At 48.4% G+C, this 27,475-nt stretch overlaps 1 long non-coding RNA gene across 1 annotated transcript; it reads left to right on the top strand.

Moving 5' to 3' along the window:
• Positions 1-3,303: 3,303 nt before the first annotated feature.
• On the top strand, positions 3,304-8,411 carry LOC140849218 (uncharacterized). Its single transcript, XR_012130974.1, has 4 exons — positions 3,304-3,380; positions 4,656-4,746; positions 6,869-7,107; positions 7,836-8,411. It is a non-coding gene; the product is annotated as an uncharacterized lncRNA (long non-coding RNA).
• Positions 8,412-27,475: the final 19,064 nt, after the last annotated feature.

Below are 27,475 nucleotides of genomic sequence, written 5' to 3'. Positions count from 1 at the left end.
CACAGAGTTTGTGGTTGGAGGTAAGCTGGTTGCCTGCCAGATCCAATCCTCACCAAATCAGGGATGGGCTCTTTCCAATCTTTCATTACACCTTTAGGCTGCAGCATTTCTAGCCAAATTAAGAGGCCAGATTAAGAGCTGGGCAGCAGCCTTGGGTATCAAGGCTGGTATGGCAAAGCTGGGGCTCATAAATGGAGCCCAAGGATGACAGTTACAGAACCAGGTCCTGGTGGAGAGAAGGACAGGTGCTGAGGGAACCAGCACTTTCAGAGGGTTCAAGTGTGCAGGGAGAAAATGCCATAATGCACATGGTGTCCAAGAGAGGAAGTATGTGGAGCAGGGCTGGTGCCAGGGAGGCCTAGCTGAGACAGGGATCTGGGATCCTCGGCCCCGCCATCCCTGGGGGCCAGAGTACTGGGGGCAAATTCCAGAAAGATGGGAGGCAGGCTGGAGAGGAAGGTCTTGGGGAGTCAGGGCTGCTTTGAAATGAACATGTAGGCTCTGTCCAGCTCCCTTCAGACCTGAGCTATCCAAAACAGTCACCACTAGCCGCATGTAGCTATTGAGAACTTGAAATGTGGCAAGTCCGAATGAATGAAGACATGCTTAAGTGTACAACACCAAATCTTGAAGACATACCAAAAGATATGAAATATGTCCTTAATATATTTTTATATGGATAACATGTTGAAATGACTATATGTTGGGTTCAATAAAATACATTATCAAAATTAATTTCAACCTCTTTCTTTTCTCTATTTAAAATATGTCTATAAGAAAATGTAAAGTGACATAGTTGGGCTGCATTACATTTCTATGGGACAGTGCTGCTCTGGGCTGTTCACTCACCTGAATTCCCAGGTTCCTCCAGCTGGGTCCCCTGATGTCTTTCCAATCCATACTTCTAACTGCAACACAATACTGTTCTCAGAATACAATGTATCTGCAACAAGAATAGGATGCTATAAAAAAGGAAAAGTGAGAGAAAAAAATAAAAATATGGCCTTATTAATAAATTTATCAGAAGAGTTGGGCAATAATTTTGAGGAAATCTAGAAATGGAAAGAAGAGATATGATTACAAGACATAAAAGAACTATCAATAAACTACAGCTGACCCACAGGTTTGTACTGTGAAGATCCACTCATAGGTGGATTTCTTACAACAAATAGAGCAGAGTACTATAAATGTATTTTATCTTCCTTACAATTTTCTTAAAAACATTTTCTCTAGCTTACTTTATTATGAGAATACAGTATGTAATACATATGACCTATAAAATCGCATCGCTAATCAACTGTGTTATTGGTAAGGCTTCCAATCAACAGCAGGCTATTAGTGATTATGTTTTGGGGGAGTGATTATGTTTTGGGGGAGTGATTATGTTTTGGAGGAGTGAAAAGTTGTATGTGGATTTTTGACTACAGAGTGGTGGGTCAGGGCCCTAACCTCTATGTTGTCCAAGGGTCAACTGTAGTTTGGTGTAGCCTGTTTTTAAATTCATACATGAAATCAAACTTTCATTATTTTGCATCTGACTTCTTTCCCTCCACATTACATTAATAAAACATTTTATGTGTGTGTGTATCTACTTCATTTTAATTACTGGATAGTAAATCTGTTGTGTTAACATATAAAAATGCAGTATTCACTCTACTCCTGAGACGTCTTTGCTGATTACTGGAAATGAATAGTCTTTTTCATTATCTAAATTTTAATGTGCCTCCTAAAAAAGTCATCTGGTTAAAAAAAATTAAGAAAACTGAAGAAAGAATAAAACTGAAAAGTAGGGAACATTTTGCCCATTTTATTTCAGGGTGCTAATTTCAGTTCAGTCAATGAAAGTGATGCTATAGTGAATTTGTTTCCAAACCTCACAATTGTATAAAACCACTGGTCCAGCTTCTATTTCAGCACCCATGAGAATACCCTAGAAGCCTACTAAATAAAGAACCCTGGACCCCACCCCCAGAGTTGCTGATTCATGCGTCTGGATGGGGCCCAAGAAATTTCATTTCTAATAGGAATCAAACTTTGAGAACTATTGCTGTACGGTAAGTTTTTGGGCAGTAAGGGTAGGTATTCTGACCTGGAAACATCGAAACAAAGAGAATAGCATGCACAATTTGTGTCACAAAATTACCTTAAAGACTCCTTACAGAAATCTTTTTTGGGATCAAAACAGTCTTCTTGCCTGTGTGAAAGTGAAATTGCAACAGAGCTAAACCATTTGGCCAAGGCAACCAGATGGCCTATTGCACTCAATTTCTCAAGCTGATCACATTGTCTCAAAGGGTAATACCTGCAAAAAATGAGTTTAGTCATTCGTGAGATATCAGTAATTGCTGTTTTTCTAACTCAGTGTGGTATAGGAAAAGCCATTAATGTGGGTTTCTTATTTATAAATTTGACGTGGAAGATTTTAGCAAGATGTATTTGCAATCATCCATATTAAATGAACCTTTGAATGTTTTTGGCATTATCATTGATTGAAAATACTGTTGCTCAAACAATCTTGTAAAATTATGAAACCCTGTTTGGATATGAAAGTCAGAAGCTTGTCAGTACATTCTGACACAGATTTTTCTGACTGTATTTAGTTTAGATAGGTTGTCTCTGTCCTTAGTAAGGGGTACCCATGTATTGCAATCCTTTCTTATTGGACAAATATTTATGAAAACTTCCCTGTGTGCCAGGCACTGTGCTAAGTCTTGGGATACATTGAAGAGGAGAAAAGAGTAAAAATTATCAGCCTTCATGGAACTTATATTCTAGTGGGGTGTAGAGGAAGGACAATAAATCATGAACATAATCAGTGAGTAAATTACTTATTTTGTTAGAAAGTGGTAAGTGCTATGAAAAAATAGGGAAGGAGGCTCAGTAAGGATTGTATTGAGACAGTGACATTTTGCAAAGGCTCAAAGGAAGGACCTTGCCACAGAGATGTTTGGGTAACAAATCTAGACAAATGGAATATCTAATAAAAAGTCCCTGAGGTGGATGCATGCCTGATACCTTTGAGAATTGTGTGAAGAGCACACATTCAGTGTGTTTGAAGCTGAGTGAGCAAGGCCAGAAAACTGTGCTAGGTCAGAAAACCGGCAAACGGGGCAGAGGACCTGGACGGCACGAGGCCTGGCTGACCAGTGTAAGGGCCAAGGTGTCGGCTCCGAGTGAGAGGGAGGGTCCTGGGCAGAGGACAAATGTGGTCTGACTCAGTGGCTTTCATAACAGCTTTTTTGAGGTCATAAAGCTCGCTATGCCACAAGCTGGCAGGCATGTGGGGAACAACCTGCAGAGCCAGGTGCCCTGCGATGTGGAGATGAGCAGATGACAGGCGGAGGACAGAGAGAAAAGCATCAAGGCCACGAAACAGCGTGGTAAGTGTGACAATGGCATGGATTTGAGGAGGAACCCACGGTGGTGACTGGGCAGGGACAGCAGCTCACGTAGAAGGGAAGCCAAGCCAACGTGGGCTCCTGAAGGCAGAGGAAGGAAGTCTGCAGAGGTGGAAATGACCATGTTGCCCAATGCTGCTGGAAGGGGGCTGAGGGATGGCCTGGCACTAGCAGCCTGGAGGTCAGCAGGACGGGCAGGAGACCTGACTCAGTCCATGTGAGAGGCGATGGCAGGAGGGAGCTCAGAGCCAGGAGTACAGACAGTTCTTTGAGGATTTGTTATGAAGCTGTAAGAACTGTCAGGGTAGGAGATGTGTGAGTGTCAGTGTGTCTGTGTAAGTTAGGAGAAATAATAATATGTGTGTAGGCTAAAGAGAAACATCCAGAAGTAAGGGGGACAATCAGAGTCCCCCTCCAATCACTCAATAAATGAGTGAATTTGAACTCACTGTTGAGATGAGAGAGGCCAACTCAAACTGCAGCAAAAGAAAGGGAATGAGAGCCCCACATGGACAAGAAAGGTTTCATGGATGAAAAACAGCATGGGGCTGGGACTCAGGAGACCCAGGAACCAGGTGTGCAAATGCCTCAGAAATCTCTCTGTCTCTTCGCTTTGCTTCTGTGTTTTCAGCAACTGTACTCTTGACTGTCACTGTCATCAGCCCTGTGCACATGGCAGAAGTCATGACCACTGAGAGCTCCTGAGAGGTTTTTAGAACTTCAGCCTCTCAGAGAAAGTTTGACCCAAGTCTCTTGGTTTGCGGTCCATAGATTCAAGAAGAGTTCTTTGACCAGCTCAGATTAGGAACTGCTTATTCCTGGAAGAGTTAACTATGGCCACAAGGGGTAGATATTCACTTTGTAAGATGGTAATTATGTTGAGGGGTGAGCAGAAAAGGCTCTTCACAGAAAACTAGGAACTACACAAAGTAGTAAAGTGTTCCCTACAAAGTAGTCCTGGGATTGGAATTTGTCGGCAGTTGGCTGGTTCCCAGCTGGTTCTCAGCCAATAGAAATAGGTTTCCAGAGCCCTAGGGATTATGCAGACTCTAGAGATGAGCATGGACATAAGTGGGGTCAAGTTACTATCTGGGAAACTAGCAAAGCTGAGGATCAGCCGTCCCCACATCCCCTCCGCTGCTTCTGGCTTCTGGCGGACCTTCCTATACTGCAGGGTGGCAGGCAGAAGTTGCGCCCTGGCCGGAGGCCCTGTGACTAGGACTCTAGACACCACTTGGGGTCAACTTCCTGATGCAGATGGGTGAGGTGCAGTTTGGAGCCAGTCAAGTGGCGTGGCCAGGAAGGCAGAGCCAGAAACGTCTACTTCACTGGTGTGAGCTGAGCAGAGGTGAGTGGTCCTGAAGCCGCAGGTGTGGGGCTGCTTCCCATCCCACAGGCCCCTCTCTGGTTGTCAGGAGGTGGCCTGGCTCAGCTAGATGGTGTGGGGAGTTGCTTCAGGAGCACTTCCTGGGGTCTGTTTTACAGCTTTCCTGAGCATTCTGGAGTCTGTGATAAATCCTTCTCTGCTCACCTAGCTCGAAGGGAGTCTGTCTCTGCAGCTGAGCCTGATGAATGCAGACAGTGTGGGGACCATCCTTCCAAAAACTAACGCAGGGCCGTGGTATCCAAACCGCAGCAGAGCAGTGAGGCCTGATGGCAGTGATGGAGCCCAGACAGCCTCCCTGCCTTGGGTCTGGCTTAGTCCTGGGGCCCCACGGTCTAGGGCAAGAGCTGGCTTGGATGTGGCAGCCCAGGTGGGCAGAGCAAGAGACAGTGACTGAGAATTAGTCAGGCCCCCCCCCACTGGCTGCTTGTGAGTAGGGAATTCTATGTTATCAGGCCTGTCAGGGATCCAGCCTCTCCACTTTGCAGAAGAAGAAAGTAGATGATATAAAACATACTTAGAATTGTGGGGGGACCCACATCTTAAGCATTGTAATCAGCTCCTAGTCCATACAGGGGACTTAGGAAATGTGCTTGGTATGGTGTTACACAGGGACCAAGCAAATAGTCCTTGAATGGAATATATTTTATTCCTAACTGGAGACTCCCCGCCACTCGCTTCCCTTCAAGTACACGTGCATGGAGCCGTCACTGGACACGGGAACTACAGCGAGGCAGCTGGGAGCAGCTGTACTGTCCTGTAGCCCAGGGGAGAGCAGGGAATCCTACAAAAGGCTCCTGGCCATTTCCGTATGTCAAACAAACATAAAAGCAGTCTGAAGATCAAATTCATACCGATCAGTAAAGTCCTTGTCCATGTCGGCAGTACAAGGATGTTTAATCATAACAGAGCAGTGATACCTGTGACGCCAAACATTTGCTTGACATCTGAAACCCTGGATGTGGAAATTAATAGATTCACACAGGAATGCACTTAGTTGAGGGACACGGAGGACTGCTTGGCCAGCAGTCACTCCTTTTCCTTTGAATTCATTTCTATGATGCAAACACAAAAAGTGATTTCAAGAAGGGGAATCGTCACCCTGCTCTCTTGCTTCCTGACCTGCAATGCCAGCCTCGGCTGGGTCTCCGCTGTGCTGGCGCCCACAGCTCCGCCCTGAGGTGGAGGCGGCTCCACGCTGGTGGTGGCCCTGCCCATGCACTGGACCCCGAGGAGCCCCAGAATGTCTGGAGGAGAAAGGAAGGCAGTCCTCCCAAGGGCAGAGGCACAGCCGGCATGGGGACACTGAGGGGGAACTCTGAGGAAAGGCAGCTGGCAGACATGCCCACTCCAAGTCGGCGCCGAGCTTTAGTTTGGTTGTCATGAAGATAAAAATACAAAAAACCGGAAGGAATAATGAATTCAATCATATGAGGCCAGGGTATTTTTATTTATTTTTTTAAACCCAAATTGACCGATTTCATATGTATGTACACAACCAGGAGGAACCTGCTGTCCTGGCCCACACTTGGCGCCACACCTGGCACAGCAGAGCTGTTCTGTTTAATAAATAATCCATTTTTTTGTTGACTATAGAATATTGCATATTTATTGAACGTTGAAATTGAAACATTTATTTCAAGTGATCATGGAATCAAGAGAGTGAACCAGAGTAAGAAAATGGCTGGATGACAAGACCAAGCTGTAGGTGACATTTGTTTGTTTGTTTTTTAAAGTAAGCCAAATACAGGGAGCTGTGATAGAAGCTGGAAGCTTAGCCGTAGCCTGAACTGAGTATTTGGGAGGGGTCTCAGAGTTGTGGGAGGAGAGGAACTAAGATGGAGTAGAATGGCAGCTGATGTCAGTGATGGACTGAAGTAAATGAGCCTCCAGCCATACATCAGCCCCAGCCTGCTGGCAGCTTACTGCACCCAGCCGAAGACGAGCTTAAAATAATACAAATGGTTATTGGGTAAGGTCTGTGATCTAACACTTTGCAAATCCTAAAGCTGTCTGTTGGAAATTGATTATATTTTCCCAGAGTTAAATGATTAGGCATTGATATAAGGCTCTCTCTTACTCTCAGTACACAAGTAATATATATTTTTGAAATCTCCTACCATCATATAAATCAGAGGACAATTAAGTTCTTCCAAGGAAGGTCTGGAGCAGAGACTATCAGAACAAGGCAGAGAAAAATGGTCTCACCTTGTTGAATATCTGCAAATTCTTCATGTTATTAAATCAAGTGCCATTTGCCAACTGCCAGTGAATAAAATATTCTGGAAACTAGAAGGAGCCCCAGTGTCCTCTCAGATCCAGCAGGTATGCCTTGTAACTTTGGCCATTTCTTCCAAATGGGAGAAGGGAGAGGATGTTGGGGGGCGGGAGGGGGCAGGGAGGGGCTATTAGCAGACATGCAGAAGCAATAGAGTCCACATAGCCTTCCTTGATGATGTTTAGGGGACATTCAAAAAACTCATGAGAGGCCTTGTCCTCGACAAATTTGAGAAAAGTCACACATAATTATTCAAACTGGCCTGGGTTAGTCCAGCGTGTGCTCCGAGAGCACACGGAGAAACAGCCACCTGACAGCTGTGCTTCCCGTCTCTGCAGGTGGGGAGCTGTCTGATGCAGCTTCTCCAGGCCATTTTGGGAGGCCTTTTTTCCAAGGCCCTTTTTGGAGCGGTCACAGTGGGAAGCTGTTGTAGCATCAGCATGAGCGGTGTCTGTGGAGAACCAAGGGAGCATGAAGGTTCAGGGTGGGAGTTCAAAAAAGACAATTCTGAAAGTTCTCAGGGCCCTTCCTAGGCTCTTTGATTGAAGAACACCTGTGAAAGGGGATGCTCATTTTCTTTCAAGATCAGAATGGGTTCAGTAGAACCCTTACGTTAGTAAGTTAGGATGTAATTTTAAACTTCCTAATAGCCCCATATAATTGAAATCAATTTTAATAATATATTTTATTTAACTCAGTATACCAAAATGTTTGTTTCAACATGTATTTAATGTAAAATTACTAAGATATTTTTCTTTTTTCTTTCTTATTTTAGCAAGTCTTTGAAATCGTTTGTGTATTTAACACTGACAACATAGCTCAGCCTAGACCAGCCGCATTTCAAGTGCTCAGTAGCCATACGTGGCAATGACTGCCGTCTCCGGCAGCCCAGCTCCAGACCAGCAAGCCACCCCCTCACCACACCAGCAGAGTCCAGTTGCAGGCTTAGCCTGCTGTGTGGAAATGTTTGGGCTCAGTTCTGACTCCCCCTGTGATGGTTAGTCCTGTGCCGACTTGACTCTGCTAATGGAAGCCTAGCGGACTGTAAAACATCATTTCTGCATGTGTCTGTGAGGATGTTTCCAGAACATATTAGTGCTTGAATCAGTAGACCAGTGTGGGTGGGCACTGTCCAAGCCACTGAGGTCCTGAACAGAATGAAGCCAGAGTTGAGCTGATGGCCCTCTTCTCCTGCCTGCACACTCGCACTTCTTGGTCCTTCAGACTCCGTCTGGGACTGACTGACTGACCCCATTGGCCCAGTTCTCAGGCCTTCAGACTCAGACTGAACTTTCTTGGTTCTTCAATTTGTAGACAGCAAATTGTGAGACTTCTCAGCCTCCATAATCATGTGCACTAATTCCTATAAAAAAAACCTCATTCTATGTATTTATATATATATCCTCTTCCTCTGGAGAATCCTGACTGACACCCCCTCCATAACAGGAAATCTGGAGGATGAGAGCCCTGCTCATCACTGACCCTTCTAGGTCTCAGCATTTGATCTGTGTGTGGTTCACCAAACACACACATCTGTTTTGTTCCTGTGATCACTGTCCCCCCATAACACCTGGATTCTCCCGGCCTCTTAGCACACATGCATTTAGCACGCTCTCTCTCAACTGGAATTGTAATTTGTCTCTCTGTCCTGGCTGCCCCCCGCTGTGCCCCTTGTCTCCTAGACGTTTGAATCCCGCTTTGCCTGGAATGGGGTAGGAAGTCCCCTTCTGTGGAAGCGAACATAACTGAATTCTTTCCACTATGAGAGAGGAAACAGAACATGCCTTGAAAGGTGAAGTTCTATTAAGGGCGTGTGTTTGTATGTGACAAGCTCCTCCCATTCACTCTTCAGATATTTATTTAGTGGCTTCCATGTCCCCAGCCCTGACTCAGGACTGAGGAAAGGGGCCCGGAGTCCTCACCGGGGCCCCGTGAGGGGAAGCATGACGCTCCTTGGGACCCAGCCCTCTTAGCATGGCCTCCATGGGAGCACCTGGGACTCCACACAGTCACTGTCGCCTGCTGGGAAAGGGGCTGTGAGAGGTGGGGATCCAGCAGGAGGCCACTTGGGCTCAGTTCAGAGCAGGTCCCAGAGCAAGCTCCCAGCCAGCCCCAAAGGGTGCTGGTCTTGGGCTCGGCTCAGAGGTTCCAGCGCAAGCTCCCGGCCAGCCCCGAGGGGTGCTGGTTTGCCTCTTCCCTGCCCTCCCCCTGTCTCTGCATTTCTGCCCCATTTCCTGTTGTGTGGAGCCCCAGCCCACAGAAGGCCAAGGGTGTCTGGTTCTCTGGGCTTGAGGCCAAAGAGCAGAAGCTCATTGCTGCCTCCAGGCCTCGGAGGTCATCTGGCCATGCTACCCACTCCCACCCTGCTTTCTGCCATTTTTACCAAGACATCCACACTGCCCTGAAATCCTGCAAGACCAAGCTGCTGATCAACCTCTGTGTTCTGGTTTTCCTTCTGAACCATGACACACAGCGAACCCGGCCTTCCAGTGGCTGGAGAGAAACAGGCGAACACCAGGAGATTACTTAGCAGCAGAGCAGATTCCAGAGGGCACTTGCGTGTGACCTGGAAAGGGGAGGGCCTGGCCTGGGGCCTGGAACAGGCCTTGCGTGCTCTGGGATTCTAGAATAAAGTCACAGTGGGAAAGGCTTGCTGAGGCAACATGTCCAAGCTGCTGAAAGAGTTCGCCTGTGGACTGCTGGGTGGCCTCGGTTTCCCCACCGAAGAGGCAGGATCTGATCAAGCTGTAGCAACTCATGCAACGACCCCACACACCGCTCCGGCTGCCTGGGTCCAGCCCGGGACTGCCCGGTCATTGCCCGCCTCCTCCGCGTCAGGCCCTGCCTCGGGCTCATTTTACTTCTCTTCTCTACCTTTTGTCTGAATCAGTGGACTGTAGCAGCACCGGCTTGAGCAGTCTCTAGCTCTGGAGAACCAAGAGAATTTTTTTCAGTTGTTTTTTTAGTGCGTCTTACAAAAGGGGGATCAGGGAAGGGAGAGGTGACCGCAGCTCCTGCCTAACAGGCTTACATCGTTTCCTGAGTGAGAAGCCTAAAGCTAACGTCTGCAAAAGTTTTATTTCAGCAGACGTGGTCTTAGATGAGCCACGTGGTGATCCGAGCACACGGGGACGATCGCCCCGGCGCTGGAGGGCTCAGCGGTAGCTTGTGTGAGCTGAGCGCGCCCCCCCGCCCCCACTGCCTCATCTTCCATCAAACACTACACGTGCGAATGAAAGGTAGTCACTCCAGTGGGGAGGCTTTTTTCTTTAAAACAATATCTTGCATTTTATGGGTTCCTTTCTCCTGAAAACGTGGGGTTTGGGAATGTCAGCTTCTCTTCAGCAAGCCCTGCCTGCATGCTGTGCCGGGTCAGGCCTGAACCATGGCAGAGGGTAGGGGGAGCTCAAGGCAGAACTTCGCGGGGGCAGCGCCTTCTAGCAGCCTGTACTGTGACCTCACCTCAAGGAATTACAGAGGCTTTTGTCTCTGGGGAGAGAGACATGCTGGGTCTGGGGGCGCCAGAGACCAAGAGACCTGCTTTGTGTTAAAGTGCAGAGAGGAAACTCAGCCTCATGAACCCCCAAAGGGAAGGTCTGGACAAATAGACACCCACTGTTTGTTCAGACTGCATCCCAAAGTCACGTACTCCCGACCCATGAGTTTACATTCATGAAGGGAAGGGAAACCAGATGTGGTCAAAACAGCGGGTCTTGGTCTTTCCCTTTCCAAAAGAGGAAAAAGCAGAGTCCGCGTGGCTGAGCCGGCTGGTGTCTGTTCTGCCCCCTCCTTCCTGTGGGCCTTGGGCTGCACTGTGTCTCCCGTGGTGGCCAGTGTTTTCAAACCCGGGCAATCGCTGTTGTCACCAAGCAGAGCATGTGCTTTAGAAAGTTTCTGATCTCTGAAGTTCCACAGGAATGTCATTGAGAAGCAATGCTAAGGTCACAAACCCTTAAAAAACACCTGCAAGAGCAAGGTTGTGGATTTTGGAAGACGGATAATGCAAACACACAGTGTCAGTGTGAGACAGCTCCAGGGGACGGCCCCTCCTGGGCCAGGGCCGTGCGGGTGAGGGTAAGAACCTGCAGAACAAGGAGAAAAGCTCCACACTCCTTTGCGCAAAGGGCATTTAGGAGACCTTGAAGCATGAGTTTTGACTGGCTTACAGTGAGGGTCCCGTACTCTCACATTCGAGAACTACCAGTGACTACCTCACTTTGGGATGGAAGAGCCTCTGACAACGAGCAGGAAGGACAGACAGGCTGACTGCAGGAACATGGCAACAAAAACACCAAAGCCACTCCTTAGTCCTTGGGCGCGGAGACATGCTGAGGAGATCAGGAGAGATGCCTAAGGAGAAGTAACTCGGGGTGATCGCACATCATTCATTCATACATTCCTTTAGAGTGTTTCCTGAGTGAGAGCCACATGCCAGGCAAAGTACTAGACACTCAGGATACAGCAAAGCTTGGGGGCAGCCAGACCCCAGACCCTCCCTCTGAAGCTCACATTCCAGTAAGGAAAGGAATCGCATCTGCCCCTCCAATCTGGGAATGTGAAAGGGAGACACTCTTGAGCCTGGAGGGTGGCAGCCCGGGGACAGGAAGCTGTTAGAACACTAAAGACGTCATTGCCCCAGGAGTGGAAGATTGAGACCGTGAAGAGACTCCAGCCTCCCTAGACCCAGCTGAGCACAGCCAGGCGCAGAAAGGGAACAAGGACCTTTGCCTCCAGTCACCACCTGCAGGGCTGTTGTTGTCTATGAACTGATCTGGCCGGGGTGCTCTGGGGATCCTTTCCATTTGAACAGTTTTACACCAGTTCAGGAATCTATCCCTAATGAGGAATTAAGGGAAAACTAGGGGCCCCAGGATAATTGATAAAAATATTCAGTTTCTTGTACAAAGCAATCACTGTCCCAGCACAGATCTCTCCATCGGGGCCTGCTCCTCACCTGCCCAGGCCCCTTTGCTGAGAGCTGATCTCTTGCATTAAGAAAACCAAAGGTGTTGGGGTGAGAGGTGGTGTCACAATGCCCAAGAAGCTTAGCAGGTGCTATCTGGGCATTTCGGAAGTTGCACAGCTGAAATGGGCCCTGGGCAACCCCTGTTGCCTGCCCTACTCAGATGGGAGCTCGGGGACACCTGGGGTGAAGGAGCCATTCCCAAAGGCAGGGATCATTAGCAGAGCAACTGTGAATGGCGTCTGACTCTTCTGACACCCTCCCGAGTCCCTCCTGACCAACCGACCCCCAGGCCTGTGCTTCACCCAGCTGGCAAACGCCGCTGCAGAAGGAGCAAATTCAAATCTTCAGTCTTGTGATTCAGCTCTCAGCCACAGGCTAACATTTTGAAGGCATGGTTTCAGAAACACGAAGGTTTTCTGTCTCTGGTGACCTTTGAGGAATGAAATAAACTTGGAGGAAAAAAGAAATCTTCACACCAAGCAAGCTCTGCTTGAGAGACTACAGATCTTTTTAAGATAGGAGAAAGCACAGAGTCCCTTAGAAATACCCTATTTCATTTACAATAGGGCTGGATTAGAAATGAGAAAAGCTGGAGAGGCTGCTCAGAAACAATGGAGCAATTAGAAAGTTGCTTATGCAGTTAGTGATGCAAATGTGCTATTTTGTAAAGTCCCTGACTCTCTTAGTTTTTGGAATAAACCTCGATTGAATCTAGCCTGAATCAAATTTTCCTCCTGAGATCAATATGCTGCATCTCTCTCACCTAAATGCAGAAAGCTTGAGAAGTTCTCAGGAAATGACAGTTGAATTGGGGTTAAGTTTAACTCTTAGTGACACATCTGCTCCTCTCAACCAGAGAGTTCCTTGTATTTGGGGAGAAAAAAGATTCTTCCTCCTCCACCAACGTCAAGCTAAGCTCTTGAAGATAAAATTCTCATTTGTCAGACCTTCAAAATGCCATCAACATCTACAGCTTCTTTTGCTCGTGTCGAGGACTCTTGTCCAAGTCTGACAGCCAGTTTCTGGACTTCTGAAGTAGCCCACACCAGCAGCTTTGACAGCTCACCCCGCCTTGCTGCTTGCCAAGACAACCCCAGGACGTCAATGCAGAGAAACCTCAGCCCATATTCTGCGCCTGCTTCAAATCATTTATTGATGGCACAAGGGGTGTGTGGTTACTTGCAGGGTAAGTCCCTATACCAACAAGCACAGCCCAGGAGGTCAGTTTTCTTGGAGTTAGGGGGGTTGGACATTCGGAATAAAGGGGACCAAATACCGGACACCTTCTTGGAAGGTCAGCTAGCAAAAAGCAATGGGGTGTGACTGTCATTTCTGGATGTGACCATGTACCTGCTGCTGGAAGGAAGTCTCTGTCCAACATACACACTCATACATGTACACACACACATGCGTGCACACACACCCTTCTACTCACAGTCCCCGCCTGAACCTCCTCCCCCTGGTTGGCTCACTCTTGTAAATAAACCTGCTAGAGGTCTTCAGGCGTGGGCGACCCGGCTGATGAGCACTGGCTGAGGAGAAGTTGACTCCTGGTTTTATGACTCAGACACTGGGACAGGAGGCCCTTTACCCAGGGCTGTTACTATCTTCCAGTGACCAGACAGAGGCTCCATGCAGCCTTCCACGTCCCTACACCCTGTGGTTGTCACCAACTTGTCCTTGGCAAGCAAACTCTTCCTTTGCGAGCTCTCTCAAGAGCATTAGGCTTGTTCCTCGCTATTGCCGGAGTCCAAGTCCAGTTTTCTATTTAAATAGAATCCTAGCTGGTCCCCCTGACTAGCCCTGTTCCCTGAATCTACCTGCCCTGGGCTGTCAGACGAGTTTCTGTAAGGTGTCGCATCTGGAGTTACTTCTCGCCCAACCATCGGTGGCTGCAGTTACCTGCAGGATGAGGGTAATTCGCGAGTCAGCCTGGCATTTGCAGGCCCTCACAAAGTGGCCCAGGATTCCGCTGAGGCAGCGTGGCCAAGGAATAAGACTGAACATTCCGGATCCAGCAGAGGAGGGTCTTTCTCCCTGTTCGCCACTCATTAACTGGTAACTTTGAGCAAGTTATTCAACTCTTGAAGCCTCAGGTTTCTCATTTGTAAAATAAAAAGGCTACTATTACTGAGTGCCTCCTCCCTGCCAGACTCTGGGCTGGGCACTGGTGAAGAAGTGACTGCAACCAGTCTGACGATTCACAAGGTCCCAAGGTCCCAAGGTCACGGTGTGTTTGTATTGTTGCTGTGTCTTCGCCAACACAGCCGCTGGTGATCAGAGGCAGGTGGCAGCTTTTAGGTCATCCCCCCATCCCATCCTTTCCACCAGGTAGAGGGTCACAGCAATAGCAGGTATCAGTCGGACTTCTCACACTCTTTGGTAGTAAGCAGCCCAGAGGGCTCTTTGTGCAAGTTCGGGGCTGCCCAGGTTCCCTGCCTTCTGGGCGCTCTGACAAGTCCCTTGCACAGGGGGTTTCCTTAAGGCAGATGAGGTGATGTTTCAGGGGCCAGCCCATCTCACCTTCGAATCAGTTCAGCAACAAAGCCCTCCATTAAATGTCAGGAGCTAGAACAGGAGTCCAGGCACCATTCCACAGAGTGCCAGCTGCTGGGCTTGCTGTATTCTTATGCTATTTCTAGCCACCACTGATTTCACCAGTGAAACATTTCTCACATGTCAAGCTAATTTTTTAAAAAAGCTCTAATGCATACACTTTGATAGTGAGAATGGAAGCACTGGTTATAGTCTGTGCCGGAGTGTGGACTCTTGACTGGGGCCTTTCAAATGCTACTTAAATACTAATCGGAAGTAGAGGACAATGGCCAGAGTGGGTTACACCAAAGTAAATGATCACAACAACCTGGAAACACTTCCACAGCCCACCTCCACCCCTCACAGCCATTGTGCAGGATGGGCACCACCACCTCCATGCCCCCAGCTCTGGGGTTTAGGCAACTTCTCCGGGATAATACAGCAGGCAGTGGATGGAGCTACAGTGTAAACATAGTTCTGCCTGACTCAGGGGCTCCTGTCACCACACACAGCCTCTGCAGTGCCTAACCATGCTGGGACACAGACTGAATCAGTCATCAGTGACCCTGGGGACACACTGGAGGGGGCCTGTCAACACCTACCATGAAAATGTGTCCTGAATCCAGCCACTTCCCCCCACACTCTCAGCCATCATCTCTCTCCTGGGCCCACAGAAGATCGTGCTTCCCAATCCCGCACCCCGATGGTGTATTTCCTCATGGGAGAACAGAGTGACCTCTCAGACTTATAAATTATTCTCAGGTCATTCTCCTGCTCAAAATCTTCCACTGGCTTCTCATCCCGTTTAGAATGTAGGCCAAAATTCTCCCTGGGCTCAAAAGGTCCCAGTGACCCCGGCCCCAGCCCCTTACTCAGCCTCACCCCTCCAAGTCCTCCCTTCTGCACCTGCGGCCACCGGGAAGTTTACATGCTGCCCTCCAGCCCCTGCTCCCCTCGCACACCTGGCCTGCCTGCTTTCTCCACACCCAGACACTCTTCTGCCAGACTGGCCTCTCCTTAAAGACTCACCCCTAAGAGGGTTCTGACAACCTATTCTGAGGCAGGACCTGCTTCTTACTCCATAGCTGCATCCCCTCCTTTGTTTGTGAGAGTGCTCACCATGCCCCCAAACAGCTGTGGACCCATTTGTTGGCTTGCTTTTGTTTTTCTCCCCCTTAAACCCTAAGCACCTCAAGGGCAAGGACTGGTCATATTTGTTCGCTGCTCTGTCTCCAGTGCCTGGAACAAGTGTCTGGCAAGTTACAAATTTAGCAAAACTTTTTCAAACATGTAAATAAAAGAATGTGCTAAATCCCAGAAACTGTTACATCTGACATACTTCAATGTACAAACTTCAAATGACTATGGGCCTTAATCTACACATTTCTAACATCCAGTGGTAAAGGTCTCTGGTACCCACCCATATCTGGCTTCCTGCTGTTCCAGGCTCTCAGAAGGAGTGAATGGATAGCTGGGGCCAGTAATAAATCCTGGCCAATAGGTTGAGAGCAGAGGTGACTTCAGTTGCTTCTGGTTAAAGATTTTACCTCTGGGCCAAGATCCTTCAGAACCCTCTCTGCTGTGGAGCCAAGCTTCCAGGTGAAGCAGGAGGAAAATGGGGGAGCCTCTGTCAGCACAAGCCCCTGAGTGACTGTATGGACTACCCACCAGTCATCCCCAGACACACACTGTTGGGAAAAAGCAAACTTTTTTTGTGTGAAGTCACTACAATTTGGGGGCTCAGTTTTTACCAGATCGTCACGTAGCCCAATGTAATTCATGCACATTCCATACTGGCAAGACATGAAACGAACAATAAATGATGAAGTTCACAATTTTCATCTGAGACTACCTGCTATAGCATGGACAATAACCAACTCTGGCTTTTATGGCAAGGTGATGTATCCAGAACTGCCTTTCTGCTGACAATATCCAGCCTGAGGCCATGGAACAGGGAGTGAAGTATGTCACGCAGCAGACTAGCCTACAGAGGTGTGTAATGTGACTGCTGAATCCCGGTCCAGAACAATAAACAGCAAACCAGCTGCCCTTCCATGGATCACCCATCACACTGGCTTCTCTGATGTTTCAGTAAAGCCACTTTCAGTGCAACCAATGCGGGATGGTTGCTCTGGAAGCTGCACCTGCTCCCAGGTGGGACAGAGGCCATCAGGATGTCACTGACATGTCTTCATGCATGGGTGATGGCAGCAGGGACACTAGGCCTTCCCACTCACAACAGCCCCTGGACTGTGAGAAAGTCCTCTGTGCGGAGGGATGGGCAATTGGAAGGGAGCAGCATCGCATGTAAAGGCCTCCTGCTGTTTACTTGACCCTCCCCGGCCCCACCCACAGGCAGCCTTGAACACAGGAAAATTCGATGACTTGGAGATCATGGGCCCACACTGTGGCCAGTTTAGAAGAAACTCATTATCCTTCATGAAATAATGGGGTATTATCTTCCAAAATAGGAACCCCAATCCCTGCACACCATATTCCCTTCTCAGTTGTGTGACCATGGCTCATTCATTTCTAGACTTTGACTGAACTCCCTCTGTGTGCCAGACTTATGCCAGGACCCTGAGGTGCTCCAGTGAGAAAAGTGGCAAGAAGACACCTGCCCTCAAAGAGCTTAGAGTCTAGCTTGTTAGGGAAGACAGAAAACCTGGAGGTGATTCAGAGGGAAAAAACAGTTGTGATTAAGGGAAGAGTACCAGCCTTTGGGGAACATTTAGGTACAAACAAATGCTCTGAGTCTAGGCTGCTGTTTTATATTTTAAGAGTTGTCATGACATTTGTCAATGTTATCATTCTCCAGGAATGCATTCTGTACGGTGGAAAAGTCTGTAGTCTCCACCATGTGGGATCAGCAATGTGAACACCTTTAGTAAGTTCTATTTTCTCTCTCACCATTTCTTGACCAAGCAGCACAGAGGTCTCTCTGCCTGCTGTTTCTGTTGGCCATCCTCATCATGTCACTGCCAGCCTCCATCATCTTTTTTACATAACCTCTGCTTCCCCTTCCCTGAGCCATCTTCTCAGTAAAAGAGCTCACATAGATCTTTATGAAAGAGAAAGAACTCTGGGATGGCTTTAATGAACAGAAAAGTACCCAAGCCTGAGTCATTCAGAAACAGACCAGCTATGCAGGGGAGCCCTGGTTTTTCCTTTCTCCTCCGTACCTGAGGCTTCCTGTTATTGCCAGAACTGGACAGGAGGTAGGATTGGAGTGAACCAGTCCTCCCATTGTTGGCCTGCCTGTCATAGACCACAGTGTGGTCAGAAATGTTCATGAGAACTTGGGGCACCTAAGAGGAGCCCAGCCCCACTGCGACTTTGGTCCAGTGTGTCGGGTTTTGATGGAAGCTACCTTGCCATGGTTAGATGAGGCTAAAGGAATATTACTCTAATTAGCTGGCACCATACCTAATTTCCAGGGTCCCTAGCTGGAGGGGAACTTGCTGTTTGCCTTTGAGCTAATCACATATGCTCACCTGCAGTTGCTGGGTGAGCAATGGAATCAAAATAGCATCTAACATGAATTCCCTGTGCGTGAGAGAATCCCAGGCAGGGTGGAAGGTACACCTTTTTCTTGTCTTGCAGGAAAGAACAAGGTTTACTTTAGCAAGTCAGAAAATGCTCTTTAACGAAGATGCCGAGGATTAGATTCTGGAAGGAGTCTGAGGCAAGGTGGTTGTTTCTACCTGAGCAGGGAGGTTAGGAGCCTCACACACTCAGCTGCCCCTGTGAGTCCCGGCATGTTAATAACTCCAAAGAGCTCATTGGAAGGAGCAGGTATTGTAGTTCCTACTTTTCTCTTCTACCGCTGGATTCTCACAGAGTCCTGCCAGAGGCTTGACTCCATGTGCTTTGTGAGCACGTCTGAACGCTGATGCTTGCCAGGATGCCACGGCCTCTTTAGGAGGTGAGCTGTACTTCACTCTTGGTCCATAGCTGGATTTGAATGGCTGCCTCTTCAGCCCTCTTTATACCCAGATCTCTGCCATGTTCCTTTAGTTTTCCCCCAAGAGTTAGGACATATTCTCCTCCCTTAACTTTGGCTGTGTGGCTTGCTTTGGCCAATGAATTGAAACAAACGAGGTGGTGGCTGATTGGGACTCAAGCTTCAGGAGGCTTTGCTGTTTCTCCTTGCTCTCTTGCACCTCTGCCTGGCCGTGAGAAGCTCTTCCCCTAGAGAGCTGCTGTCCCTTTCCCCAGGGTCTCAGAACAAACACACATAGAGCACATCTGAGCTCAAACCTCAATGAGAAGCCACAGCCAGCTAGACCCCTGGCTGGGAGCAGGCTGGCCCAGCCAGACCCAGCCTGGATCAGCCAAGCCCTGACCAACCTGGAGACCCAGAGCCACATAAATGCCTACTGTTGTGTGCTGCAAGCTGGGAGGGTGGTTGTTATGTGGCATTATCATGACCAGGGTCATCCGATACACAGGTACGGTGTTTTACAGTCATTTGGAGGGCTGCAAACTTGAGTTGTAGTTAAGAGATCAGAATTTACATTTTTAAACAACTCTAGTATAGCAACAGGTATCTAAGTTACTGGGGCAAAAAAGGTTCCTCACATTACCAAAGGCCATTGCACAGGAGGAGGCTTCGCTCTACTTTCAAGGGGTGCCTATATCTATTTAATCACAAACTCACAGCTCTGGCAGGATTTCTTCTTGATCCCATCTACGGATGATTATGACAGAAAATAGTCTGGATAGCTGGATATACATTGAATGCAAGTTTAGTTAAAAGCAAACATGTTTAAAAACGAATAGAGCAATACAATAAATTGTTGACAAACACATGGTCCTCCATTTATCCACCTAACAAGTGTGAATTGACAGCCTCTGTCAGGCACTCTTAGGAAATGCAGCAGGGAACCAAAGCAGGCTCTGTTCTGGCAGGGACGTTCTAGAAGAATTTTACCACTTTGGAGCCAATGGTGTCCACTTTCTCTTTACGCACATTGGTAATCAGATAAAAGGAAGACCCATGGCCTGTGTGTAAGGCACCCAAGCAGCCCAAATGTAATGGTTCAGACCAAACAATGGCGAGAGCCTGCCTCAAACATGAAGAAAGCTTTACTGGTAGAAAATACAACTTTATTTTTTCTAAACATAATTTAAATTTTAAAATCAGATTTAAACTCATAGATATATTTGCATATCCATGTTCACGGCAGCATTACTCTCAGTAGCCAGAAGGTAGAATCAAGCCAAGTGACCACCAATGGATGGACGAATAAACAAATGTGGTGCACAGACAGTGGAGTACTACTCGGCCTCAAAAGAGTAGGAAGCTCTGACACAGGCTTCAGTGTGGATGAACCTTGGGGATATCAGGCAACATGAAATAAGCCAGACATGGCAGGACAAGTATTGTATGATTCCACGTCTATGAGGAATCTGGAGTATTCAGATTTATAGCCACCAAAAGTAGATGACAGTTGCCAGGGGCCGAGGGAGGAGGAATGGGTATTCATTTAATGGGGACAGAGTTTCAGTTTGGGAAGACGAAAAAATTCTGGAGGTGGATGGTGCTGATGGCTGTAACAACAGGGCAAATGTACTTATTACCCTGCACTGTACACATAAAACAATTAAAATGGTAAATTTCATGTTAAGTCTATCTTAGCACAATTCAAAAAATATATTTAAAAAATTTAAAGGGAAATAAGAAATAAGAAAAAATGCTTTAAAATTATTTTCAGACATTTTAAAACAACCTGTTGAAATTAAAAGTTACCTATGTAGAGGGTGAACACCTTGATGTTCAAACAGCCAGTTAGCTCTGAAACCAAAAGTTTTAAATTTACAAAAACATTGCCAGATCATCAATATAGGTGTAATTGGCTAAAATAATTGCGAAGGAGCAGAAATGACAGAAAGGCTGTCAGGCAGGGCACTTGGCCTCTGTGGTGCTCCATGGCATCATCTATTGAGAGGGGTCAGCGCCAAGAATAAGGACTTGGCTTCTCTCTGGCAAAATGAGGGAGGTTACATGTGGTCGCGCCTTTGCTGTTACGGAAAACCATGCCTTACTGCCAAGGCCAATGCCAGCCCTGGCCCTGGAGGCAAAGGCCCCCTTCCTGCAGCACAGAATCACTTCACAGTTGTAGAACACCAAGACTCATTTCCTTTTGCTCTGGGGCCGTCACTGTGGGCCTTGCGCATAGCCTGCTGCTCAGCATTTTTCCCTCATCCCCAACATGCCTGCCCCTCTATCAGTAAATGATGAACTTGGAGAAAAGAAGGGTTGTCACTGAAGCCATGCTAATTAGCTTGCCTCGTGGAGACAGCAGCTCAAGGAGGAATCACTTTCTTGAAGAAAAGTTGGATTTGATGCTACAACCTGAAAGCTTGCCTGGGCTTGCTTTCCCGTCAACGAAAACGAGAGATACGAATGTTTGACCCTGAAAGAGCAGACACGGTGGACTTCTGTATGCCCCGGCAGCCACCTCTGTGTGGCTCTGTGGGGATGATACAGGCTCCTCAGAAAGGCAGTCGCTGGGGTCGGGGGAAGCCAAACCACAGTGCGCAGCTGGACCGCTCAACATAGGCAGTGAGCGGGAAGGTCTGCAGGGAAAACAAAAGCTTTGAATGCCTAAAGGATTTGTAAGGGGCAACCTGAAAATAGGTTCACTGTATGTGTGTGTGTGTGTGTACTTGAGAGTGACTTTGCATAACCTACTTTTGTTTCGGATGAGCTTTCAGAGACATGTTCAGTTGGTGAAGCCTTGGTGTCTACTGGGCAGTGCCAATAGTTCTAGAGAAGTCTGTGTGTGTGTGTGAGTACCGGGGGGGCTGTCACAGTGACAATAACAATAGCAGCCAGGGTCAGGCAATGACTGAGCACATGACAGGCAACTCCCAGCTGGGGCTTCCTGTGCAGCCTGAGCCAGTGACCGGTGTGCAGGACACTTGCTTATTAGGGACTGTCAAGGTTCAAAGCCTGTGCAAGGGAAGGGACAGAGCCTGATTGCCACCAGAGTCTGATCAGGATGGCCCTTCATGGGGAGGATGATCCGGCCAGACTGTTACCCCTCATGTCCATCAGGCACTGGATATGGGCTGCCTCTGGGAAGAAGGTGTGACTTTGGGGAAGAAGGCGGTTTTCAGGCAAGGCTGTTCCAGAGGACTGACAGCCAAGGATGGTCTTCTGGCAGCTGGGAGAGGGCCTTCCTTTCTGAAAGGGCATCTGAGCTTCACCTCGTCGTATCTGCCATGGAGAATGAGCCTGGGAGATGGGGGAGGAAAGGGGGAAGGATGGAGGGGAGATGCTGTATTAGGGTGCATTACAGTGCAGGGATAAGCAGCCATGTTAACGTCACTGAGCTCCACCTTCTTCATTTGCAAATCTCATCATTATCTATTTTATGGGATCAGATATATATGGAAGTGCACAGGAAATTCACAGAACTGTACAAATAAGCACGTGATGCTATTACATAATGCTCCAGGAATCAAGAAGTTCCACTGTAACTATTCAGCCTTTTAGTTTTCCAGGCCAATGGTTGTCAAACTCTCTTGAGCATCACAATCACTTGAGGAATGATTAAAACACAAATTTTCCAGCCATTTCCAGAGTGTCTGGTGCAGCAGGTCTGGGAGTCCTGAGAATCTACATTTATAGGTAGTTAGATAATTTATTAGTACATGTAGCTGATTGGAAATATCCTATTGGTTCTGGTTCTCGGGAGAATCCCGACTAGCACACATCTCAACGTGCCAGTCCCCCACTGCACGAGAGGCAGGATTTGTAAACAAAGTGCCCAAATGCATGCTCCACTGCTCCCACTTCGGGAAGCAGTGGGCAGCTGTGCTGAGTCACACTGGGATCATGAAGGAGGGCAGTGAGGGCCAGGGTAGTTTGTTCCTGAGGGGATGCACAGAGCCAGGGCAGGTTGTGATCCTGATCATTCTGACTGTCTCGGATTTACCACTGAAGAAATGGTCTCAGGCCACATATGCAGCTGATTCCCAGCCCACTAGTAACAGCGTCTGAAGGAGCCCGCCTTTGCCTCTGTCGGCCCTCTTCTGATGTCTGATCTTGCTTTCAGCCCAGCCTTCCTCTCTGACCTCCTCTTCTGATCTCTTCCTCTTTTTTATTGCCTTGCCTTTTCTTTACAATTAGCCTCATTTTGAGTCTTCAAACGTCAAAATGCCTCTAACATCTGACCATTGGTTCCTTGAACACATTTTTCTCAGACAAAACTCTGAAACACTTGCCCTGGTGTCAATTACAGTGAAAATCCCTAGCCCCCAACTGCGCCTGGTAATCCTATAATCCAGCACCCATTTCTACAAGACAATACACAATTTTCACTGGTCCAGATTCCAAGGAGGTCAGGCAGCTGACATTCAGCTGATTAGAGGCTCCCAGGAATCCTACAGATTCAGAGGCCTTGTAACTTCAGATGCAACATCTTTCTAAATCAACACAGGGTCCTGAAGAATGCGCTTGGTGGCACTTGAAGCAATTTGGCAGTAATAAGGCTCTGTCAGTTTGGGAGGAAGACATGGTTCACACTGCAACCCCTCTGCTGAGCTGTGTTTGGATACAGTAGGGCTTTCTGTCTTTCTATAAAAGGTAAGTTGAATAAATACGTTCCCAAGTGGGAAAGTAAAGCCATTTCTTCCACAGGAAATTAGTTTTTTTAGGGAACATCCTCTAGCAAATCAATGTGTGTTAATTAGTAGAGTCTGAGGGTCTGGGTGACCATCCTGGTGTGAGGGAGGTGGCACCTTCCCAGGGGCTGGCATGTGTGGAGCAGAGAACTGAGGGTTTGAAGAGGTTGGACTTTTAGTCTTGGTGCCATCAATGATTTCTGGACCTACTTAGGCAAGACAATCTGTCTTTAACACAAAGGGAATGGCCTTTCCTCTTTCCTTCCAGCTCAGACAATTTGTGAATGGATGAACGTGTACAGGCCTTTGGAGCCCATGATATACAGAAGCCAAGCATGGTGCTTGCCAGGGCCTGTGTCAGTTGCCTCCCAGGTGTTCCCTGCTACCTGGCAGTTGGTAGCCGCATGCTTGGATTCTGGAAAGGCAGTGAGGATGGAGGGGGAACCCCCTGTGTAGCCAGTCCTCTACCACTCCCCTCCTGTCTGCTGACGTATGCAGGGGACCCAGAGAGGAGCCCATGGCCCTAGGAGAGGGGGAGCCACGGATGGAAGGGGCCTGGGTTTCTGGGTGACCACATGGAGCAGAGGACCCCCTACCCCAGTCCCCACTGCCCGTGAACCTGCATCAGACTGTGATCTGAGAGGATAAAACCTGACAGGCCACTGTGCTGTGGACGTCATGTTCCGGAAATCAGCCCACATGTATTGTATGTGGCAACAGGACCCAGGTGGTGCCTTGAGGATGGGGGCCGGGGTTGGGAGTGTCTTCACTTGGGGAGGGGCTCTCAGCACCCACCCACCCCTTGGGGGAGTACATGGGAGCTCAACAGGTCTTCCTAGGGACATCCTAATTCTTAACCACTGGTTATGAAACAAAACAAGCCTTAGAATGAAGAGTAATCTGATTGAAAAAGTCTCTTTAGGAATAGACTCTTTAAGATGGTGAACATCACTCTAAGAATATCTAAATTCCTTTACCGTGGTTAATTGTGGGCCAAGCAGCCTTTGCATTTTGACTTGGTCTCCCCCGACCCAGAGAGGACCGTTGGGTCTAGTGATTGATACCCATCATTCTGACAGGTACATTCCCCATGGAAATGGACAATTAAAGGGGAGTTCTGACTAATGGATTGGGCTCATGCCAGTTTGGGTTGTAGGAGTGGCTCCTCCGAGCCTTGCCTGAGACAGACTCCATGTGACAGACTCAGGACCAGGCCTTGGCCCATGGGAACTCACCAACTTCCCCCAGAGCTGTCCACCAGCCACCCACTGGGTGCCCTGCCCATTTATTTGAGCCAAATACCCGATAAAGAGTAGGAAGCTAAGAATGTCTGTTAAAAGTAACAGAAGAAAGAGCAAGGAAAAAAAAAAGAGAGAAAATGACAGAAAGAAAGGTAAGGAAGGGAAAGGATAGGCATGGGGGGACAGTGGGGGACACAAGCCACGGATGGGGAACCACGAAGGTGCCCCCTCTCCGCGCATGGGCGCAGGGCATTCTGGTGTGACCATTGGGGAGGAGCTCGGAGGAATAACCCCATCAGGACCCAGGCTTTCTTCTTCGCTTTGAATGATACAGAGGAGGATGGGGGTGCATTCCTACAAGTGCACGCTAGATACCGTTTCCTGTGAGGAAGCCGATTAGAAAACCCCAGGACTCTCCTTCCTGAGCGAAAGATGAGGCCCTTCCTCATCTACAAGTGGGGCGGCCCGCCAGTGCCGTTTGACGGGCCTGCAGCTTCTCCTGCCCGGCTCCTGCCCCAGCTGCATTCACCTGCCCCTGACCCTGGAGCGGTCACTTCTCCTCTCTCCCTTCCAGGGGGCCGTGCAGCAGAGTGGACGAGGCGAGGCTTTGGTTCCATGCAGTTAGTAGGTCCCCACTAGATCTTACCTGTGATTACTATTTGTCAAAATGCCACTCATAAGCCACCTCCTCTAGCAGGTGGCCCTACGTATTCCAGATTTTGACTGATGCTCTAGTTTATGTGAGAGGACTGAAAGAATACAATACGGACATTCTCTGCCCGCTTTTTCCTCCTTCTTGCTTGTGGAAGGGAGGGTGGCTTGGCTTGGGTCTGGGGGAAGAGCTCCCTCTGGGACTGGGGTGTCCTAGCTTTGTGCTGTCCCACAGCAGACCCTGAGATAGGGGTCAAGCTGCAAGTGTATTTGGAATGTGATGGTAGAGGGAGGGAGAGAAGGGAGGACTGCCTGGAAAGGACCGAGGGGCCAGGCGCTGCTGCAGGGCCCTGGAGCTTCATCCCTCGGGGAGAACTCTGGAGGAACCCCTGCCCTGGGGCGAGGGGGCTGGGGGCTTGCAGAAGCATCCGCCACTCACTGGATGAAGATGGCTCCCTCTTCCTACCTCCGCTTTCTCGGGGCAGGCAGACTGTGCCAGGTGTATTGCATGCTACGGTGGGGGCAGGTGGACAGGGACAGAGCAGAAAGCTGTGATCTCTATCCTCCTCATGGGACGCCAGACACTAGGTGAGGAACATCAGTTCTTCTGAAATTGCCTTTGCTTGGGGCAGTGTGTGGATGCTTAAGCCTGGGTCACGGGGATAACCACTGTTTAGGGCTTCACCTCCTCGTGTCTGTGTCTTCGCCCCACCGGACACGTGTGTGTCTAGCACTCTGTAGCATGCTGCCGTCTGTGGGTGTCTCTGGCTATGGGAGCCTGGAAATCCAGCCCCGACTCTCAGCAGCTGGGCTGGAAGCTCCTCAAGAACAGAGCTACTGGGGATTTCCTGCTGCTGTGTGTTTCCTGACACCACCCGTGAAGTCTTAATCGTATGTCCAGAGGGAGAGAGAGAAGAGGCAGGCAGAGAGAGAGATCCCTTTTACCAGGGAAAGGGTCTTCACCGACCCTGCTTGAGGAGTTTTCTATAGGGGATGGTCACACTTCTGTGGCATTTCATCAGTCTCTTGACTGTTCACTGCCAAGGACTCAGATCAAAAGTAATTTTGTTTGGGGCCTCTGACCAAGACGCCACTTAACTTCGTGAGCAGGACTCATTCTGAAACACGAAACACTAGGTCCCAAATGTCATCGGGAGGGTGCAGCCTGAGCTTGTTGCTTCCTGTTACTGGAGTTTATGAGCACAACAGTCCAAGTTCGGTTTAGATAGAGAGTCAGGGACTTTGTTTCTGCCCGGTCACAGCTTAGGCTTCCATTTTCTCCTTTTTCTACTGAAGAGAATAATCTCTGGCCTCTACGCTTCACACAGGGGTCCTGGCTGGATTAGAGGGATAATGAGCCTGAATGGATTGGTGGGGGAAAAGGAGTCACTCACTTCAGGAGCTGCATTAACCAGGCAGGGCTGTCAGGCACCACTGAGCACAGCCCATCTTTCTGGGCTCCAAACGGCCCCCCTGTGCCCTGGAAGAGGGATTCCAGCTCCGGAGAGCAATGCTTGCTCCTCATCCAGAGGATTGGGCCAGTGTCTTTATAATCCTTGGCTGCCTCAGGATGGAGGCGTTGGCTGTATTAGTAACAGCTGTATAAATGCCACATAAATATCGATATTGTTTTAAATTGTCTATTAAAGGGAAAGGCTAATTCCATGAAATCATTTAAAATAAATGTAGATCGCCTGACTCCCTGGCCTCTTCTCTCATCTTTAGATACTTCAGAGCTTCTCCGTTAAAATGAGCTCCAACCCACAGCACAATAGGCAATTTACCCTGAAAAGTGGCCTGAGCTCCCCACCCAGCTCCTTTCCTGGAAAGATCCCTCTTCCTAATCATTGTACCTGCTTCTCTTCTGAGGAGCTGAAAAGGACCTGGAGGGAATGAATGGGAACAGAAGGGGAGGGTGGGGTGAGTAAGGAGGAGACAATCTGGGGTTTTAGAAAACGGAAGAAAAGAAAGATGAAGAGACAAGAGAAAGAGGGATGGAAATAAATTCCCTGGAGGGCAGGAATGTCCACTCCTCTCCTAGCTCCCCAGGCTCCCCAGAATTCCCCTTGCTTTCTTCAAGATTTCCCTCCATCTTTATTCTCTTCTGATGTCCTACTGGACTTCCTCTGCCCTTTCCCTGTGGGTGCATGTGGAGGGGGCAGGAGCTGTCCTTTACATTCCTGGACCTTTCACAGCACAGAGGAAAGCTTTAAAAAAGTCAAAAATATGATGTCATCCCAATCTTGAATAAATATGTGTCAAAGATCTATTAAATCATTATTAAGGGAAGGCATATAATAATGCTGGTTCAGAAGGCAATATAAGGAATTGGGTATTTAGCGGAATTTTGAAAAGCAGAATGCCAGGATAAGATTGTTAGTTTTGTAG

Source organism: Manis javanica, chromosome 1 (genome assembly GCF_040802235.1).
Source record: "Manis javanica isolate MJ-LG chromosome 1, MJ_LKY, whole genome shotgun sequence".
In the NCBI taxonomy this organism is placed as follows: Eukaryota; Metazoa; Chordata; class Mammalia; order Pholidota; family Manidae; genus Manis; species Manis javanica.
Note: the sequence above shows the minus strand (reverse complement) of the source record. Positions and strands in the feature narration are given on the sequence as shown.